Genomic DNA, 20,900 nt, shown 5'->3' with positions numbered 1-20,900 from the left:
TGAGTCAGGCACAAACCCTTTCAATGATGCGATTTCTTGAATTGCTTATTTTACACGAATTTTGATTTTAATCATGATATCATCATTGGTGTCAAGCTATTATCATGATATAAAGGCAATTGCTAATTTATTGATGAACGAAGGAGCCCCTACGCTATGTCATTGATAGCATTGATTGCCCATACCTCAGCATGCTGTGCAGGAAAAGTTGTGAAGATAAAAGCCAGGGCAAGTTCAAAAATGACCAATCCCCAAGAAAATGGTGCTTGGGCTCGTCCGGGATTTGAACCCGGGACCTCTCGCACCCGAAGCGAAAATCATACCCCTAGACCAACGAGCCACACGTTATCAACCAGTGAATAATGTATGAAAATGAGGTTAAATCAACACTTCGATTATCTCATGAGATGTAACTTTGCTGAGAGATAATGAACATTTTTGACCCAAATAAGTTTTGAAAATGTTCTTAATACAAGATGTTGGTTAAAAATGCATGGTTATAGACTTGCACGAAAAGCAATATCACTTTTCTATAACAAAAACAATAATTTGGGAACCAATATTTAAGGACATTTCTAACTTTACTCACCACACACTCTAACAATCTATTGAGATGAATACAACTCAGGTCACAGGAGTCTTCGTGTATTGTCCTTATGATGGCCGACTCATCCCAGAAAAATAAAACTACCGGGCTTGGATTCCGGAATTTCTTGCATTCAAATCGAGAACCATACCCCGAGATCAACAAGCTACCTTTGTGTCCACATAACGCATAAATACGAGTACTTGTAAACGAGGATTCATGTAAAAATCATAACTTTTGAATAGTAAACTGAAAGAGAATAGCACAATGAGTCAAGAATTTGCCCAGATTGAGTCAGGCACAAACCCTTTCAATGACGCGATTTCTTGAATTGCTTATTTTACACGAATTTTGATTTTAATCATGATATCATCATTGGTGTCAAGTTATTATCATGATATAAAGGCAATTGCTAATTTATTGATGAACGAAGGAGTCCCTACGCTATGTCATTGATAGCATTGATTGCCCATACCTCAGCATGCTGTGCAGCAAAAGTTGTGAAGATAAAAGCCAGGGCCAGTTCAAAATTGACCAATCCCCAAGAAAATGGTGCTTGGGCTCGTCCGGGATTTGAACCCGGGACCTCTCGCACCCGAAGCGAAAATCATACCCCTAGACCAACGAGCCACACGTTTTCAACCAGTGAATAATGTATGAAAATGAGGTTCAATCAACACTTCGATTATCTCATGAGATGTAACTTTGCTGAGAGATAATGAACATTTTTGACCCAAATAAGTTTTGAAAATGTTCTTAATACAAGATGTTGGTTGAAAATGCATGGTTATAGACTTGCACGAAAAGCAATATCACTTTTCTATAACAAAAACAATCATATGGGAACCAATATTTAATGACATTTCTAACTTGACTCACCACACACTCTAACAATCTATTGAGATGAATACAACTCAGGTCACAGGAGTCTTCGTGTATTGTCTTTATGATGGCCGACTCATCCCAGAAAAATAAAACTACCGGGCTTGGATTCCGGAATTTCTTGCATTCAAAGCGAGAACCATACCCCGAGATCAACAAGCTACCTTTGTGTCCACATAACGCATAAATACGAGTACTTGTATACGAGGCTTCATGTAAAAATCATAACTTTTGAATAGTAAACTGAAAGAGAATAGCACAATGAGTCAAGAATTTGCCCAGATTGAGTCAGGCACAAACCCTTTCAATGATGCGATTTCTTGAATTGCTTATTTTACACGAATTTTGATTTTAATCATGATATCATCATTGGTGTCAAGCTATTATCATGATATAAAGGCAATTGCTAATTTATTGATGAACGAAGGAGCCCCTACGCTATGTCATTGATAGCATTGATTGCCCATACCTCAGCATGCTGTGCAGGAAAAGTTGTGAAGATAAAAGCCAGGGCCAGTTCAAAAATGACCAATCCCCAAGAAAATGGTGCTTGGGCTCGTCCGGGATTTGAACCCGGGACCTCTCGCACCCGAAGCGAAAATCATACCCCTAGACCAACGAGCCACACGTTATCAACCAGTGAATAATGTATGAAAATGAGGTTAAATCAACACTTCGATTATCTCATGAGATGTAACTTTGCTGAGAGATAATGAACATTTTTGACCCAAATAAGTTTTGAAAATGTTCTTAATACAAGATGTTGGTTAAAAATGCATGGTTATAGACTTGCACGAAAAGCAATATCACTTTTCTATAACAAAAACAATAATTTGGGAACCAATATTTAAGGACATTTCTAACTTTACTCACCACACACTCTAACAATCTATTGAGATGAATACAACTCAGGTCACAGGAGTCTTCGTGTATTGTCCTTATGATGGCCGACTCATCCCAGAAAAATAAAACTACCGGGCTTGGATTCCGTAATTTCTTGCATTCAAATCGAGAACCATACCCCGAGATCAACAAGCTACCTTTGTGTCCACATAACGCATAAATACGAGTACTTGTAAACGAGGCTTCATGTAAAAATCATAACTTTTGAATAGTAAACTGAAAGAGAATAGCACAATGAGTCAAGAATTTGCCCAGATTGAGTCAGGCACAAACCCTTTCAATGACGCGATTTCTTGAATTGCTTATTTTACACGAATTTTGATTTTAATCATGATATCATCATTGGTGTCAAGTTATTATCATGATATAAAGGCAATTGCTAATTTATTGATGAACGAAGGAGTCCCTACGCTATGTCATTGATAGCATTGATTGCCCATACCTCAGCATGCTGTGCAGCAAAAGTTGTGAAGATAAAAGCCAGGGCCAGTTCAAAATTGACCAATCCCCAAGAAAATGGTGCTTGGGCTCGTCCGGGATTTGAACCCGGGACCTCTCGCACCCGAAGCGAAAATCATACCCCTAGACCAACGAGCCACACGTTTTCAACCAGTGAATAATGTATGAAAATGAGGTTCAATCAACACTTCGATTATCTCATGAGATGTAACTTTGCTGAGAGATAATGAACATTTTTGACCCAAATAAGTTTTGAAAATGTTCTTAATACAAGATGTTGGTTGAAAATGCATGGTTATAGACTTGCACGAAAAGCAATATCACTTTTCTATAACAAAAACAATGATATGGGAACCAATATTTAATGACATTTCTAACTTGACTCACCACACACTCTAACAATCTATTGAGATCAATACAACTCAGGTCGCAGGAGTCTTCGTGTATTGTCCCTATGATGGCCGACTCATCCCAGAAAAATAAAACTACCAGGCTTGGATTCCTGAATTTCTTGCATTCAAAGCGAGAACCATACCCCGAGACCAACAAGCTACCTTTGTGTCGACATAACGCATAAATACGAGTACTTGTATACGAGGCTTCATGTAAAAATCATAACTTTTGAATAGTAAACTGACAGAGAATAGGACAATGAGTCAAGAATTTGCCCAGCTTGAGTCAGGCACAAACCCTTTCAATGACGCGTTTCTTGAATTGCTTATTTTACACTAATTTAGATTTTAATCATGATATCATCATTGGTGTCAAGTTATTATCATGATATAAAGGCAATTGCTAATTTATTGATGAACGAAGGAGTCCCTACGCTATGTCATTGATAGCATTGATTGCCCATACCTCAGCATGCTGTGCAGGAAAAGTTGTGAAGATAAAAGCCAGGGCCAGTTCAAAATTGACCAATCCCCAAGAAAATGGTGCTTGGGCTCGTCCGGGATTTGAACCCGGGACCTCTCGCACCCGAAGCGAAAATCATACCCCTAGACCAACGAGCCACACGTTATCAACCAGTGAATAATGTATGAAAATGAGGTTAAATCAACACTTCGATTATCTCATGAGATGTAACTTTGCTGAGAGATAATGAACATTTTTGACCCAAATAAGTTTTGAAAATGTTCTTAATACAAGATGTTGGTTAAAAATGCATGGTTATAGACTTGCACGAAAAGCAATATCACTTTTCTATAACAGAAACAATAATTTGGGAACCAATATTTAAGGACATTTCTAACTTTACTCACCACACACTCTAACAATCTATTGAGATGAATACAACTCAGGTCACAGGAGTCTTCGTGTATTGTCCTTATGATGGCCGACTCATCCCAGAAAAATAAAACTACCGGGCTTGGATTCCGGAATTTCTTGCATTCAAATCGAGAACCATACCCCGAGATCAACAAGCTACCTTTGTGTCCACATAACGCATAAATACGAGTACTTGTAAACGAGGCTTCATGTAAAAATCATAACTTTTGAATAGTAAACTGAAAGAGAATAGCACAATGAGTCAAGAATTTGCCCAGATTGAGTCAGGCACAAACCCTTTCAATGACGCGATTTCTTGAATTGCTTATTTTACACGAATTTAGATTTTAATCATGATATCATCATTGGTGTCAAGTTATTATCATGATATAAAGGCAATTGCTAATTTATTGATGAACGAAGGAGTCCCTACGCTATGTCATTGATAGCATTGATTGCCCATACCTCAGCATGCTGTGCAGCAAAAGTTGTGAAGATAAAAGCCAGGGCCAGTTCAAAATTGACCAATCCCCAAGAAAATGGTGCTTGGGCTCGTCCGGGATTTGAACCCGGGACCTCTCGCACCCGAAGCGAAAATCATACCCCTAGACCAACGAACCACACGTTTTCAACCAGTGAATAATGTATGAAAATGAGGTTCAATCAACACTTCGATTATCTCATGAGATGTAACTTTGCTGAGAGATAATGAACATTTTTGACCCAAATAAGTTTTGAAAATGTTCTTAATACAAGATGTTGGTTGAAAATGCAGGGTTATAGACTTGCACGAAAAGCAATATCACTTTTCTATAACAAAAACAATGATATGGGAACCAATATTTAATGACATTTCTAACTTGACTCACCACACACTCTAACAATCTATTGAGATCAATACAACTCAGGTCGCAGGAGTCTTCGTGTATTGTCCCAATGATGGCCGACTCATCCCAGAAAAATAAAACTACCAGGCTTGGATTCCTGAATTTCTTGCATTCAAAGCGAGAACCATACCCCGAGACCAACAAGCTACCTTTGTGTCGACATAACGCATAAATACGAGTACTTGTATACGAGGCTTCATGTAAAAATCATAACTTTTGAATAGTAAACTGACAGAGAATAGGACAATGAGTCAAGAATTTGCCCAGCTTGAGTCAGGCACAAACCCTTTCAATGACGCGTTTCTTGAATTGCTTATTTTACACTAATTTAGATTGTAATCATGATATCATCATTGGTGTCAAGTTATTATCATGATATAAAGGCAATTGCTAATTTATTGATGAACGAAGGAGTCCTTATGATGGCCGACTCATCCCAGAAAAATAAAACTACCGGGCTTGGATTCCGGAATTTCTTGCATTTGTAATGCGGGCGTAAACGACCTCCCGGAAGTGACGTCATGGGGGGAGGAGTTACGTCACGTGGGGGAGAGGGTTCAGGTCTATAAGGGGGGGAACCGGAAGCAGTAGGGGAGTGATCGGAGACTGGGAAAGTGTGAGGCCACGCAGGGCGAAGGGTGAGAGAGGGAGTGGCGAGATCGCCACACACACGGGCCACGAGGATCGGCACCGTCGGCCAACGGTGACCGACCCCGGGGCAGCAGGAGCAGCGAGGAAGCTGCAGAGAGAGCAGCGGGTCTGCAAGAGAGGAGGTGGGCAGCGGGGGTCTGCGCGACGAGAACAGCATCGGGTCTGCAAGAGAGGAGTTGGGCAGCGGGGGTCTGCGCGACGAGACAGCAGCGGTTCTGCTAGGAGGGAGTTGGGCTACGTGAGCGACAGCAGCCTGGGGCTGCAGAGCGAAGAGTATATAGGGGAGTGCCGTGAGGAAAAAGAGATCGAACCCAAATAAAGGACACAGGACAGAGAGAAGCGTCCGAGTCTTTTATTACACTGGTGTCAAAAGTGTAACGGCATGGCTAAACAACTGAGAAAAAAGAATATTCCGTCTCCGGCATCGGCTTCATCTTCCGACGACGATGACCTTCCTCCTGCGGTCTGCCTGACTCCGGCAGAGGAGGAGATCCGTGCTGGGACGAGTGCGGGTCCGGGGGTCCAAGAGGTCGCCGTGTCGGCAGACCCGTCTGCACCAAAGGACGCGGATTTAAGATGGAGTCAGATGGCGGAGCAACTTGAAACTCTCAAGAACGTACTTGCACAGTTATGTGAGCTCGTCACGCCGAGGGCGGCGTCGGAAGGAGATGTTGGTGGTCCGCAGGAGTCCGGGTTGTCTTCGCTGTCGGCGCCATCGGCCACGCGGCATGAAGACGCCATCTTGGGCGTCGCGCACGACGAAAGGCGGGAATCCGCCATTTTGGGCCCTCCGCGACGGACGGCCGCCATCTTGTCGACACCACGTTGCGACGCCATGTTGAATTTGCCACCGGATGAGTCAGCGGCTGGAGGGAGCACGCCGAGGAGTCGCAGTCGTCACCTAACAACTGTCAAGGAATTCTCCATCGGGGGCGATTGGAGTGCGTTCGCCTGCAGATTTCTGGCAGCGGTACGCTCGGCGAGGTGGACTGACACCGAGGCACTAGAAGTTCTTCCGACTCTTCTCGATGACGAGTCCGTTAGATTTTTTCGCTCTATAAAAGCCGCGAAGAAGAAAACATTGCGAGGGGTGTTCGACGTAATGGCAGACGCTTACGAGCCGCCGGATGATGCTCATCTCCGGTTTGTGCAATGACAACGCTCACCCGAGGAGTCTCCGGTGGCGTATAGGGGCGCGGTACTAGAGCTGGCTATGGCCGCATACCCGGAGACGGAGCCTGACCTGCTGGAACCTCTCATCCTGGGGAAGATGCTGGAGTTGTCCCGGGATCTCGGCATTCCTATGCCGGTGTGCGGTCACGAGAAGCTCACATCCCGGGCCGCGGCTAAATGTCTGGACGCCCAGTTCAACCTGCGCCGGTTGAAGCAAGTTACGGCGTGGACGGGGGGCCCATCGTCGAAGGGGGAGCCTTGGGGTGGGACCCCAAGAAGGCGGTTTATGTGCCGGACGACAGGGGCCCGCAGGAGCTGTCGGCTGCCGCTGCTCCGTGGCCGGGCCGCGGTGGGCCGGGACCGCGGGCTGCGCCGCCGACACGGCCGTGTCGGGACGGGGCGCCCGCAGCAAGGCGCAACGACATCGACTGTTTCCGCTGCGGGCGTAAGGGCCACTACGCCAGGGACTGCTGGGCCCGCGTTCCGGGTCCGCCCCAGCAGGAGGCCTCGACAGCGGCCACTCCAAGAAAGGATTCGCCAGCACAGGCAAGTCGGTGCGCACCAGACACCCGGCAAGGCTTGACACCTCACTCATCGCCGTTGTCATGCGATCCGGGTGTTGTTAATAACGGGAGGCCATTGACTGTGCCTTGTCGCTCAGTAACGCAGTGGCGTAAGTTGGCTCGGCGGGTCGTCGCGGCCGCTACCGGTTCGTCCACCGTACCTGGGTCGATACAAGGGGTGGACGTACGGATTTTGGTAGATTCCGGAGCGTCCGCGACCATTATTTCGGATGTAATATTCCATCTCTTGAACATCCCACCAGAGGCCGTGAGTCCTGCTTACGCTTCCTGCGTCGCCGCGAACGGGGGTAGCATGGGCATTGTGGGCCAGGTGGACGCTAATATCGCTATCGGGGGTGTGTCGGCCTCGGGAATTGTGTTAATTTCGAGGTCTCTTGCGGTTCCTTGTTTATTAGGGACATATTTTCTGGCCAAAATGCCCATTCTAATTAGAATTAATGAGAACTGCATTGAATTACCGGGAGGCCGTAAAATTGCGTTTTTGCCGTCGCCCTGGGGGCGACCTGCTCCTGTTGCCCAGGTGCAGGCGTTGTCCGAAGTGTCTGTTGATATTCCACCTGGCTCACAGATGCTCATTTCGTTGCGTTATCGGAAGCCTGTACCTGGTCGTCAAGGAGCGATTGGGGTTTTGTTGTCGCCATCCGCCACCATTACGGGTGGATCGGCGCTGGTTTGGGGCACAAACTATTGTCCGGCCAGACCAGCAGCCGTTTTTGCAGGTGCTTAACGCGAGTGCTGAAAGCGTGTGTGTGCCGGCGGGTACCGTTGTGGCACATGCCACTACTGCATTTACAGCTCATGATGATCTGTCCAGCCGGGGGGTTGTTGGAGGTGTTTCGGGGCCTGGAGCTGCAGGTGATCGCTGGATTGCTGAATTGTGTGGGGAAAATTCTGCTCTTTCCGGGGAACAACGTTGTGCGATTCGTAAATTATTATTGAGCTATTAAGATGTGTTTAGCTCCGACGATTTGGACTTAGGACGCACCTCGTTGCTTTACCATCATATTGATACAGGGGACGCTGCCCCTATTCGGTTGAACTCGCATCGGATGAGTCCGGCTGAGCGAGAGCATGTTCGAGGGGCTGTGGATGACATGTTGGCTGCGGACATAATATCTCCGTCTAACAGCCCATGGGGCGCACCTGTTGTTTTGGTCAAGAAGAAAGATGGCAAATTGCGATTTTGTGTAGACTTTCGTAAATTTAATAAAGTGTCGGTGGCAGATGCGTATCCCCTGCCGCGTATGGACGACTCTCTCGATGCCTTGTCGGGGGCGAAGTTCTTTTCAACGCTGGATCTTTCTTCGGGCTTCTGGCAGCTTCCCCTTGACGAGCCCTCGCGAGAAAAGACTGCTTTCCGTATGCCGCAGGGGTTATTCCAATTTAACTGCCTTCCGATGGGGCTGAATGCGGCCCCTGCCACTTTTCAGAGGTTGATGGAGTTGGTATTAACGGGGTTGCAGTGGGAGACATGTCTTATATATTTAGACGATATTATCGTCTTCAGCCGCACATTTGACGAGCATTTATCGCGGTTGGAGGCTGTGTTCACCAGGATGCGTTCTGCTAATTTGAAATTTAGGCCTAAGAAATGTCACCTACTGCAACACTCCGTGCGTTATTTGGGGCACATCGTCAGTGCGGAAGGGGTGGCCACAGATCCGGACAAAACTGCGTGTGTCCGTGACTGGCCAACCCCTGCCACGGTGGGGGATGTGCGTCGGTTTTTGGGGTTCGCCTCATATTATCGGAGGTTTGTTCCAAATTTTGCTACGATCGCGAGGCCTTTGCATCTCCTTACGGGTAAAGGACAAAAATTTGCTTGGGGACCGCCAGAGGAGGCGGCGTTTCGAGGCCTACGCGATCTATTGGCTACGGCACCGACGTTGGATTACCCGTATTTTGCACATCCCTTCATACTGGATACGGAACGCGAGTGATACGGGCATTGGGGCGGTGTTGTCTCAGTCCAAAGGTGGTGTGGAACGCGTGGTGGCGTATGGTAGCCGGGTTTTGTCTCCCGCTGAAACCCGCTACTGCGTCACTCGCAGGGAACTTTTGGCTATTGTTTTTTTTTTCCGCCAATTTCGACCGTATCTGTACGGTCGTTCGTTTATTGTTCACACGGATCATGCGGCCTTGCAGTATGCTCTTAAAATGGACCAACCATCCGGCCAGCTGGCGCGGTGGTTGGACACACTGCAAGAATTTCCTTCCAAATTCACCATCGGAAGGGAGTGCGTCACGCTAATGCGGACGCACTTTCCAGGCTGCCACAGCGATCCCCTTGCGCGTGTGCGTCGGGGACGCATAGGTGTGGCCCGATTCAGCACCCCCCTCAGCCTGTCGCGCTGGCAGTCGATGTGCCTGAAGTTCCGCTTGAGCCGGGGCCGGCTGATGGGGGACCGGCTGATGGCATTCTAGATCTCCCGAGGTCTGTGTGGATTCGGGAACAAATGTTGGATGATTCTTTGGTAACGTTACGTAAGCGGCCTGTGAAGGGGAGTGGGGGACTCTGTGCGGGTGGCGTGCCGGAAACCGCTCTCCGTGATGGCTTGTTGATGTGGAGGGAAGGGATGCAGGAACGCTGGCGTCTTGTTGTACCGGCATCATTGCGGTATGAATTGATTAGGACTCTGCATTGTGACGCGCTTTTACATCTGGGGGTGCAGAAGACGCTATTGACAGTGCAGCGAGACTACTATTGGCACGGCATGACGACGAATGTCATCGGGCACGTTTGCGCGTGTCCCGATTGTGCCCGCCGTAAGCCACCTAAACATCCATATGTGCCGCCGACACAATCTATTCAGGTGTCTCGAGTAAATGAGTTGGTGGCGTTAGATATTTTGGGACCCTTTCCGCCATCCGCTAGGGAAAATAAATATTTGCTGGTAGGGGTGGAGTACCTCTCCCGCTGGCCGATGGCCTTTGCCTGACCAGTCAGCGGCGTCTATCACAGACGCCTTTCTATTTGGGTATGTTATGGACAAAGGGGTGCCGGAGAGGCTCCTTACAGACCAAGGCCGGAATTTTTCGTCTAAATTGTTGGGGGAGGTGTGTGCGGCTCTGGAAACAAAAAAAATACGGACATCTCCCTACCACCCACAAACGGATGGTATGGTGGAACGGCTTAATCGGACCCTGTCCGCCATGTTGTACCACACGGTTAGTGAAAAACAATCGGATTGGGATTTGCATATCCCTGGGGTGCTTTCAGCGTACCGGATGACGCCGCACGCGGCTACAGGATATTCGCCGTTTTTTCTAATGTACGGTCGTGAAAACGTGCCGCCGATCAATGAACCGTTGGGAACCGGAGCGAGGAGACCTGCTAAGCCTCTTCCTGATTATATTCAGGACACCGTTCACCGAGTCACTGAGGCGCGGGAAGGGGCCCGCATGGCTACGGCCAGAGCCCAGGCTCGGAATGAGCGGTGTGCGCGACGTTCAAAAGGGGAATGCCCCTGGAAAACGGGGGACCTGGCCTGGCTCCATTGTCCACAGGTGCGGCCAGGTACCTCTCCTAAGTTACATAAACCATGGCACGGGCCGGTTCGCCTCATCGAGGTTCCCAACCCACAGTCGGCGCGTGTTCGGTTTGGTTCTCGGCGTTGGTTCGTCCACACATCTCGGTTGAAACCATACGTGGCCCCTCGACCGGATGCATCATCTCCTGAGGTTGCCTTGCCGGGGTCTGTTGCTGCCGACTCGCCCTTGCCTGTGCCTGCTGACCTTGGAAGAGCGCCTGTCGTGCCTTTCACAGACGAGCCGGCCGTGACACGGCAAGGGGAAGAAGAAGGCTCAGCTCGGGGTGCGCCTGCCACGGCTGCGGAACCTTTGAGGCCCGCAGCCCTCCCAACCCCGCCGCGGACGCGATTGCGGGACGCCTCTAATGCTGCGCTTTTGAGAGTAGGGGACCGGGACGTTGCCAGGCCTCCATTTGCGACAGACGAACTTCAGCCTGTCGCTCTTAAAACCCTGCCACGTTCCCGCTCGGCAGGAGGGCCACCGACCGTCCGGGACGGCCCGGCGACCCGCACCTGCTCGAAATCCCTCACATTTCGTTAATTATTGTGTTGTGTTCTTGTTCTTTCGGTATATTATTGCGTGTTCTGTGTCCTTTTTCGTATTCGGTCGTGTTCGCTCGCATTGCTTGTTGGAGTTGTGTTCAGCCGAGGTCGGCTGGATTTTCTCTACGGGGGAGGGTGGTGTAATGCGGGCATAAACGACCTCCCGGAAGTGACGTCATGGGGGGAGGAGTTACGTCACTTGGGGGAGAGGGTTCAGGTCTATAAGGGGGGGAACCAGAAGCAGTAGGGGAGTGATCGGAGACTGGGAAAGTGTGAGGCCACGCAGGGCGAAGGGTGAGAGAGGGAGTGGTGAGATCGCCACACACACGGGCCATGAGGATCGGCACCCGTCGGCCAACGGTGACCGACCCCGGGGCAGCAGGAGCAGCGAGGAAGCTGCAGAGAGAGCAGCGGGTCTGCAAGAGAGGAGTTGGGTAGCGGGGGTCTGCGCGACGAGAACAGCAGCGGGTCTGCAAGAGAGGAGTTGGGCAGCGGGGGTCTGCGCGACGAGACAGCAGCGGTTCTGCTAGGAGGAAGTTGGGCTACGTGAGCGACAGCAGCCTGGGGCTGCAGAGCGAAGAGTATATAGGGGAGTGCCGTGAGGGAAAATAGATCGAACCCAAATAAAAGACACAGGACAGAGAGAAGCGTCCGAGTCTTTTATTACACATTCAAAGCGAGAACCATACCCCGAGATCAACAAGCTACCTCAGCATGCTGTGCAGCAAAAGTTGTGAAGATAAAAGCCAGAGTCAGTTCAAAATTGACCAATCCCCAAGAAAATGGTGCTTGGGCTCGTCCGGGATTTGAACCCGGGACCTCTCGCACCCGAAGCGAAAATCATACCCCTAGACCAACGAGCTACACGTTTTCAACCAGTGAATAATGTATGAAAATGAGGTTCAATCAACACTTCGATTATCTCATGAGATGTAACTTTGCTGAGAGATTATGAACATTTTTGACCCAAATAAGTTTTGAAAATGTTCTTAATACAAGATGTTGGTTGAAAATGCATGGGTATAGACTTGCACGAAAAGCAATATCACTTTTCGATAACAAAAACAATGATATGGGAACCAATATTTAATGACATTTCTAACTTGACTCACCACACACTCTAACAATCTATTGAGATGAATACAACTCAGGTCACAGGAGTCTTCGTGTATTGTCCTTATGATGGCCGACTCATCCCAGAAAAATAAAACTACCGGGCTTGGATTCCGGAATTTCTTGCATTCAAAGCGAGAACCATACCCCGAGATCAACAAGCTACCTTTGTGTCCACATAACGCATAAATACGAGTACTTGTATACGAGGCTTCATGTAAAAATCATAACTTTTGAATAGTAAACTGAAAGAGAATAGCACAATGAGTCAAGAATTTGCCCAGATTGAGTCAGGCACAAACCCTTTCAATGATGCGATTTCTTGAATTGCTTATTTTACACGAATTTTGATTTTAATCATGGTATCATCATTAGTGTCAAGATATTATCATGATTGCTAATTTATGGATGAACGAAGTAGTCCCTACGCTATGTCATTGATAGCATTGATTGCTCATACCTCAGCATGCTGTGCAGCGAAAGTTGTGAAGATAAAAGCCAGGGCCAGTTCAAAATTGACCAATCCCCAAGAAAATGGTGCCTGGGCTCGTCCGGGATTTGAACCCGGGACCCCTCGCACCCAAAGCGAGAATCATACCCCTAGACCAACGAGCCACTCATGTTCAAGCAGTGAATAATGTATGAAAATGAGGTTCAATCAACACTTCGATTATCTCATGAGATGTAACTTTGCTGAGAGATAATGAACATTTTTGTCACAAATAAGTTTTGAAAATGTTCTTAATACAAGATGTTGGTTGAAAATGCATGGTTATAGACTTGCACGAAAAGCAATATTACTTTTCTATTACAAAAACAATTATATGGAAACCAATATTTAATGACATTTCTAACTTTACTCACCACACACTCTAACAATCTATTGAGATGAATACAACTCAGGTCGCAGGAGTCTTCGTGTATTGTCCCTATGATGGCCGACTCATCCCAGAAAAATAAAACTACCGGGCAAAGAATCCGGAACTTCTTGCATTCAAAGCGAGAACCATACCCCGAGACCAACAAGCTACCTTTGTGTCCACATAACGCATAAATACGAGTACTTGTATACGAGGCTTCATGTAAATATCATAACTTTTGAATAGTAAACTGAAAGAGAATAGCACAATGAGTCAAGAATTTGCCCAGATTGAGTCAGGCACAAACCCTTTCAATGATGCGATTTCTTGAATTGCTTCTTTTACCCGAAATTTGATTTTAATCATGGTATCATCATTGGTGTCAAGATATTATCATGATTGCTAATTTATGGATGAACGAAGTAGTCCCTACGCTATGTCATTGATAGCATTGATTGCCCATACCTCAGCATGCTGTGCAGCAAAAGTTGTGAAGATAAAAGCCAGGGCCAGTTCAAAATTGACCAATCCCCAAGAAAATTGTGCTTGGGCTCGTCCGGGATTTGAACCCGCAACCTCTCGCACCCAAAGCGAAAATCATACCCCTAGACCAACGAGCCACACGTTTTCAACCAGTGAATAATGTATGAAAATTAGGTTCAATCAACACTTCGATTATCTCATGAGATGGAACTTTGCTGAGAGATAATGAACATTTTTGACCCAAATAAGTTTTGAAAATGTTCTTAATACAAGATGTTGGTTAAAAATGCATGGTTATAGACTTGCACGAAAAGCAATATTACTTTTCTATTACAAAAACAATTATATGGGAACCAATATTTAATGACATTTCTAACTTGACTCACCACACACTCTAACAATCTATTGAGATGAATACAACTCAGGTCGCAGGAGTCTTCGTGTATTGTCCCTATGATGGCCGACTCATCCCAGAAAAATAAAACTACCGGGCAATGAATCCGGAACTTCTTGCATTCAAAGCGAGAACCATACCCCGAGACCAACAAGCTACCTTTGTGTCCACATAACGCATAAATACGAGTACTTGTATACGAGGCTTCATGTAAAAATCATAACTTTTGAATAGTAAACTGAAAGAGAATAGCACAATGAGTCAAGAATTTGCCCAGATTGAGTCAGGCACAAACCCTTTCAATGATGCGATTTCTTGAATTGCTTATTTTACACGAATTTTGATTTTAATCATGGCATCATCATTGGTGTCAAGATATTATCATGATTGCTAATTTATGGATGATCGAAGTAGTCCCTACGCTATGTCATTGATAGCATTGATTGCCCATACCTCAGCATGCTGTGCAGCGAAAGTTGTGAAGATAAAAGCCAGGGCCAGTTCAAAATTGACCAATCCCCAAGAAAATGGTGCTTGGGCTCGTCCGGGATTTGAACCCGGGACCTCTCGCACCCAAAGCGAAAATCATACCCCAAGACCAACGAGCCACACGTTTTCAACCAGTGAATAATGTATGAAAATTAGGTTCAATCAACACTTCGATTATCTCATGAGATGGAACTTTGCTGAGAGATTATGAACATTTTTGACCCAAATAAGTTTTGAAAATGTTCTTAATACAAGATGTTGGTTGAAAATGCATGGTTATGGACTTGCACGAAAAGCAATATCACTTTTCGATAACAAAACCAATGATATGGGAACCAATATTTAATGACATTTCTAACTTGACTCACCACACACTCTAACAATCTATTGAGATGAATGCAACTCAGGTCGCAGGAGTCTTCGTGTATTGTCCCTATGATGGCCGACTCATCCCAGAAAAATAAAACTACCGGGCTTGGATTCCGGAATTTCTTGCATTCAAAGCGAGAACCATACCCCGAGATCAACAAGCTACCTTTGTGTCCACATAACGCATAAATACGAGTACTTGTATACGAGGCTTCATGCAAAAATCATAACTTTTGAATAGTAAACTGAAAGAGAATAGCACAATGAGTCAAGAATTTGCCCAGATTGAGTCAGGCACAAACCCTTTCAATGATGCGATTTCTTGAATTGCTTCTTTTACACGAATTTTGATTTTAATCATGGTATCATCATTGGTGTCAAGATATTATCATGATTGCTAATTTATGGATGAACGAAGTAGTCCCTACGCTATGTCATTGACAGCATTGATTGCCCATACCTCAGCATGCTGTGCAGCAAAAGTTGTGAAGATAAAAGCCAGGGCCAGTTCAAAATTGACCAATCCCCAAGAAAATGGTGCTTGGGCTCGTCCGGGATTTGAACCCGGGACCTCTCGCACCCAAAGCGAGAATCATACCCCTAGACCAACGAGCCACTCATCTTCAAGCAGTGAATAATGTATGAAAATGAGGTTCAATCAACACTTCGTTTATCTCATGAGATGTAACTTTGTTGAGAGATAATGAACATTTTTGTCACAAATAAGTTTTGAAAATGTTCTTAATACAAGATGTTGGTTGAAAATGCATGGTTATAGACTTGCACGAAAAGCAATATCACTTTTCTATAACAAAAACAATTATATGGGAACCAATATTTAATGACATTTCTAACTTGACTCACCACACACTCTAACAATCTATTGAGATGAATACAACTCAGGTCGCAGGAGTCTTCGTGTATTGTCCCTATGATGGCCGACTCATCCCAGAAAAATAAAACTACCGGGCAAAGAATCCGGAACTTCTTGCATTCAAAGAGAGAACCAACCCCGAGACCAACAAGCTACCTTTGTGTCCACATAACGCATAAATACGAGTACTTGTATACGAGGCTTCATGTAAAAATCATAACTTTTGAATAGTAAACTGAAAGAGAATAGCACAATGAGTCAAGAATTTGCCCAGATTGAGTCAGGCACAAACCCTTTCAATGATGCGATTTCTTGAATTGCTTATTTTACACGAATTTTGATTTTAATCATGGTATCATCATTAGTGTCAAGATATTATCATGATTGCTAATTTATGGATGAACGAAGTAGTCCCTACGCTATGTCATTGATAGCATTGATTGCCCATACCTCAGCATGCTGTGCAGCAAAAGTTGTGAAGATAAAAGCCAGGGCCAGTTCAAAATTGACCAATCCCCAAGAAAATTGTGCTTGGGCTCGTCCGGGATTTAAACCCGCAACCTCTCGCACCCAAAGCGAAAATCATACCCCTAGACCAACGAGCCACACGTTTTCAACCAGTGAATAATGTATGAAAATTAGGTTCAATCAACACTTCGATTATCTCATGAGATGGAACTTTGCTGAGAGATAATGAACATTTTTGACCCAAATAAGTTTTGAAAATGTTCTTAATACAAGATGTTGGTTAAAAATGCATGGTTATAGACTTGCACGAAAAGCAATATTACTTTTCTATTACAAAAACAATTATATGGGAACCAATATTTAATGACATTTCTAACTTGACTCACCACACACTCTAACAATCTATTGAGATGAATACAACTCAGGTCGCAGGAGTCTTCGTGTATTGTCCCTATGATGGCCGACTCATCCCAGAAAAATAAAACTACCGGGCAAAGAATCCGGAACTTCTTGCATTCAAAGCGAGAACCATACCCCGAGACCAACAAGCTACCTTTGTGTCCACATAACGCATAAATACGAGTACTTGTATACGAGGCTTCATGTAAAAATCATAACTTTTGAATAGTAAACAGAAAGAGAATAGCACAATGAGTCAAGAATTTGCCCAGATTGAGTCAGGCACAAACCCTTTCAATGATGCGATTTCTTGAATTGCTTATTTTACACGAATTTTGATTTTAATCATGGCATCATCATTGGTGTCAAGATATTATCATGATTGCTAATTTATGGATGATCGAAGTAGTCCCTACGCTATGTCATTGATAGCATTGATTGCCCATACCTCAGCATGCTGTGCAGCGAAAGTTGTGAAGATAAAAGCCAGGGCCAGTTCAAAATTGACCAATCCCCAAGAAAATGGTGCTTGGGCTCGTCCGTGATTTGAACCCGGGACCTCTCGCACCCAAAGCGAAAATCATACCCCAAGACCAACGAGCCACACGTTTTCAACCAGTGAATAATGTATGAAAATTAGGTTCAATCAACACTTCGATTATCTCATGAGATGGAACTTTGCTGAGAGATTATGAACATTTTTGACCCAAATAAGTTTTGAAAATGTTCTTAATACAAGATGTTGGTTGAAAATGCATGGTTATAGACTTGCACGAAAAGCAATATCACTTTTCGATAACAAAACCAATGATATGGGAACCAATATTTAATGACATTTCTAACTTGACTCACCACACACTCTAACAATCTATTGAGATGAATGCAACTCAGGTCGCAGGAGTCTTCGTGTATTGTCCCTATGATGGCCGACTCATCCCAGAAAAATAAAACTACCGGGCTTGGATTCCGGAATTTCTTGCATTCAAAGCGAGAACCATACCCCGAGATCAACAAGCTACCTTTGTGTCCACATAACGCATAAATACGAGTACTTGTATACGAGGCTTCATGTAAAAATCATAACTTTTGAATAGTAAACTGAAAGAGAATAGCACAATGAGTCAAGAATTTGCCCAGATTGAGTCAGGCACAAACCCTTTCAATGATGCGATTTCTTGAATTGCTTCTTTTAAACGAATTTTGATTTTAATCATGGTATCATCATTGGTGTCAAGATATTATCATGATTGCTAATTTATGGATGAACGAAGTAGTCCCTACGCTATGTCATTGACAGCATTGATTGCCCATACCTCAGCATGCTGTGCAGCAAAAGTTGTGAAGATAAAAGCCAGGGCCAGTTCAAAATTGACCAATCCCCAAGAAAATGGTGCTTGGGCTCGTCCGGGATTTGAACCCGGGACCTCTCGCACCCAAAGCGAGAATCATACCCCTAGACCAACGAGCCACTCATCTTCAAGCAGTGAATAATGTATGAAAATGAGGTTCAATCAACACTTCGTTTATCTCATGAGATGTAACTTTGTTGAGAGATAATGAACATTTTTGTCACAAATAAGTTTTGAAAATGTTCTTAATACAAGATGTTGGTTGAAAATGCATGGTTATAGACTTGCACGAAAAGCAATATCACTTTTCTATAACAAAAACAATGATATGGGAACCAATATTTAATGACATTTCTAACTTGACTCACCACACACTCTAACAATCTATTGAGATGAATACAACTCAGGTCGCAGGAGTCTTCGTGTATTGTCCCTATGATGGCCGACTCATCCCAGAAAAATAAAACTACCGGGCAAAGAATCCGGAACTTCTTGCATTCAAAGAGAGAACCAACCCCGAGACCAACAAGCTACCTTTGTGTCCACATAACGCATAAATACGAGTACTTGTATACGAGGCTTCATGTAAAAATCATAACTTTTGACTAGTAAACTGAAAGAGAATAGCACAATGAGTCAAGAATTTGCCCAGATTGAGTCAGGCACAAACCCTTTCAATGATGCGATTTCTTGAATTGCTTATTTTACACGAATTTTGATTTTAATCATGGTATCATCATTAGTGTCAAGATATTATCATGATTGCTAATTTATGGATGAACGAAGTAGTCCCTACGCTATGTCATTGATAGCATTGATTGCCCATACCTCAGCATGCTGTGCAGCGAAAGTTGTGAAGATAAAAGCCAGGGCCAGTTCAAAATTGACCAATCCCCAAGAAAATGGTGCCTGGGCTCGTCCGGGATTTGAACCCAGGACCTCTCGCACCCAAAGCGAGAATCATACCCCTGGACCAACGAGCCACTCATGTTCAAGCAGTGAATAATGTATGAAAATGAGGTTCAATCAACACTTCGATTATCTCATGAGATGTAACTTTGCTGAGAGATAATGAACATTTTTGTCACAAATAAGTTTTGAAAATGTTCTTAATACAAGATGTTGGTTGAAAATGCATGGTTATAGACTTGCACGAAAAGCAATATTACTTTTCTATTACAAAAACAATTATATGGGAACCAATATATAATGACATTTCTAACTTGACTCACCACACACTCTAACAATCTATTGAGATGAATACAACTCAGGTCGCAGGAGTCTTCGTGTATTGTCCCTATGATGGCCGACTCATCCCAGAAAAATAAAACTACCGGGCAAAGAATCCGGAACTTCTTGCATTCAAAGCGAGAACCATACCCCGAGACCAACAAGCTACCTTTGTGTCCACATAACGCATAAATACGAGTACTTGTATACGAGGCTTCATGTAAAAATCATAACTTTTGAATAGTAAACTGAAAGAGAATAGCACAATGAGTCAAGAATTTGCCCAGATTGAGTCAGGCACAAACCTTTCAATGATGCGATTTCTTGAATTGCTTCTTTTACCCGAATTTTGATTTTAATCATGGTATCATCATTGGTGTCAAGATATTATCATGATTGCTAATTTATGGATGAACGAAGTAGTCCCTACGCTATGTCATTGATAGCATTGATTGCCCATACCTCAACATGCTGTGCAGCAAAAGTTGTGAAGATAAAAGCCAGGGCCAGTTCAAAATTGACAAATCCCCAAGAAAATTGTGCCTGGGCTCGTCCGGGATTTGAACCCGCAACCTCTCGCACCCAAAGCGAAAATCATACCCCTAGACCAACGAGCCACACGTTTTCAACCAGTGAATAATGTATGAAAATTAGGTTCAATCAACACTTCGATTATCTCATGAGATGGAACTTTGCTGAGAGATAATGAACATTTTTGACCCAAATAAGTATTGAAAATGTTCTTAATACAAGATGTTGGTTTAAAATGCATGGTTATAGACTTGCACGAAAAGCAATATCACTTTTCTATAACAAAAACAATGATATGGGAACCAATATTTAATGACATTTCTAACTTGACTCACCACACACTCTAACAATCTATTGAGATGAATGCAACTCAGGTCGCAGGAGTCTTCGTGTATTGTCCCTATGATGGCCGACTCATCCCAGAAAAATAAAACTACCGGGCAAAGAATCCGGAACTTCTTGCATTCAAAGCGAGAACCATACCCCGTGACCAACAAGCTACCTTAGTGTCCACATAACGCATAAATACGAGTACTTGTATACGAGGCTTCATGTAAAAATCATAACTTTTGAATAGTAAACTGAAAGAGAATAGCACAATGAGTCAAGAATTTGCCCAGATTGAGTCAGGCACAAACCCTTTCAATGATGCGATTTCTTGAATTGCTTATTTTACACGAATTTTGATTTTAATCATGGTATCATCATTGGTGTCAAGATATTATCATGATTGCTAATTTATGGATGAACGAAGTAGTCCCTACGCTATGTCATTGATAGCATTGATTGTCCATACCTCAGCATGCTGTGCAGCAAAAGTTGTGAAGATAAAAGCCAGGGCCAGTTCAAAATTGACCAATCCCCAAGAAAATGG

At 44.5% G+C, this 20,900-nt stretch overlaps 14 non-coding genes across 14 annotated transcripts; all 14 read right to left on the bottom strand.

Annotated features, from left to right (window-relative positions):
• Positions 1–268: 268 nt before the first annotated feature.
• TRNAP-CGG (transfer RNA proline (anticodon CGG)) lies at positions 269–340 on the bottom strand. Its single transcript has one exon. It is a non-coding gene; the product is annotated as a tRNA-Pro (tRNA).
• Positions 341–1,144: 804 nt separating this feature from the next.
• Positions 1,145–1,216, bottom strand: TRNAP-CGG (transfer RNA proline (anticodon CGG)). The gene has a single exon. It is a non-coding gene; the product is annotated as a tRNA-Pro (tRNA).
• Positions 1,217–2,020: 804 nt separating this feature from the next.
• Positions 2,021–2,092, bottom strand: TRNAP-CGG (transfer RNA proline (anticodon CGG)). The gene has a single exon. It is a non-coding gene; the product is annotated as a tRNA-Pro (tRNA).
• Positions 2,093–2,896: 804 nt separating this feature from the next.
• TRNAP-CGG (transfer RNA proline (anticodon CGG)) lies at positions 2,897–2,968 on the bottom strand. Its single transcript has one exon. It is a non-coding gene; the product is annotated as a tRNA-Pro (tRNA).
• Positions 2,969–3,771: 803 nt separating this feature from the next.
• TRNAP-CGG (transfer RNA proline (anticodon CGG)) lies at positions 3,772–3,843 on the bottom strand. The gene has a single exon. It is a non-coding gene; the product is annotated as a tRNA-Pro (tRNA).
• An 804-nt stretch (positions 3,844–4,647) lies between these two features.
• Positions 4,648–4,719, bottom strand: TRNAP-CGG (transfer RNA proline (anticodon CGG)). Its single transcript has one exon. It is a non-coding gene; the product is annotated as a tRNA-Pro (tRNA).
• Positions 4,720–12,258: 7,539 nt separating this feature from the next.
• On the bottom strand, positions 12,259–12,330 carry TRNAP-CGG (transfer RNA proline (anticodon CGG)). Its single transcript has one exon. It is a non-coding gene; the product is annotated as a tRNA-Pro (tRNA).
• A 793-nt stretch (positions 12,331–13,123) lies between these two features.
• Positions 13,124–13,195, bottom strand: TRNAP-UGG (transfer RNA proline (anticodon UGG)). Its single transcript has one exon. It is a non-coding gene; the product is annotated as a tRNA-Pro (tRNA).
• A 793-nt stretch (positions 13,196–13,988) lies between these two features.
• On the bottom strand, positions 13,989–14,060 carry TRNAP-UGG (transfer RNA proline (anticodon UGG)). The gene has a single exon. It is a non-coding gene; the product is annotated as a tRNA-Pro (tRNA).
• A 793-nt stretch (positions 14,061–14,853) lies between these two features.
• On the bottom strand, positions 14,854–14,925 carry TRNAP-UGG (transfer RNA proline (anticodon UGG)). Its single transcript has one exon. It is a non-coding gene; the product is annotated as a tRNA-Pro (tRNA).
• A 793-nt stretch (positions 14,926–15,718) lies between these two features.
• On the bottom strand, positions 15,719–15,790 carry TRNAP-UGG (transfer RNA proline (anticodon UGG)). Its single transcript has one exon. It is a non-coding gene; the product is annotated as a tRNA-Pro (tRNA).
• A 2,522-nt stretch (positions 15,791–18,312) lies between these two features.
• TRNAP-UGG (transfer RNA proline (anticodon UGG)) lies at positions 18,313–18,384 on the bottom strand. Its single transcript has one exon. It is a non-coding gene; the product is annotated as a tRNA-Pro (tRNA).
• A 792-nt stretch (positions 18,385–19,176) lies between these two features.
• On the bottom strand, positions 19,177–19,248 carry TRNAP-UGG (transfer RNA proline (anticodon UGG)). Its single transcript has one exon. It is a non-coding gene; the product is annotated as a tRNA-Pro (tRNA).
• A 792-nt stretch (positions 19,249–20,040) lies between these two features.
• Positions 20,041–20,112, bottom strand: TRNAP-UGG (transfer RNA proline (anticodon UGG)). Its single transcript has one exon. It is a non-coding gene; the product is annotated as a tRNA-Pro (tRNA).
• Between the last annotated feature and the right edge of the window lie 788 nt (positions 20,113–20,900).

This window comes from Lampetra fluviatilis, chromosome 24 (genome assembly GCF_964198595.1).
Source record: "Lampetra fluviatilis chromosome 24, kcLamFluv1.1, whole genome shotgun sequence".
NCBI lineage: Eukaryota > Metazoa > Chordata > Hyperoartia > Petromyzontiformes > Petromyzontidae > Lampetra > Lampetra fluviatilis.
The sequence above is the reverse complement of the archived record's forward strand: the minus strand, read 5'-3'. Positions and strand labels throughout refer to the sequence as shown.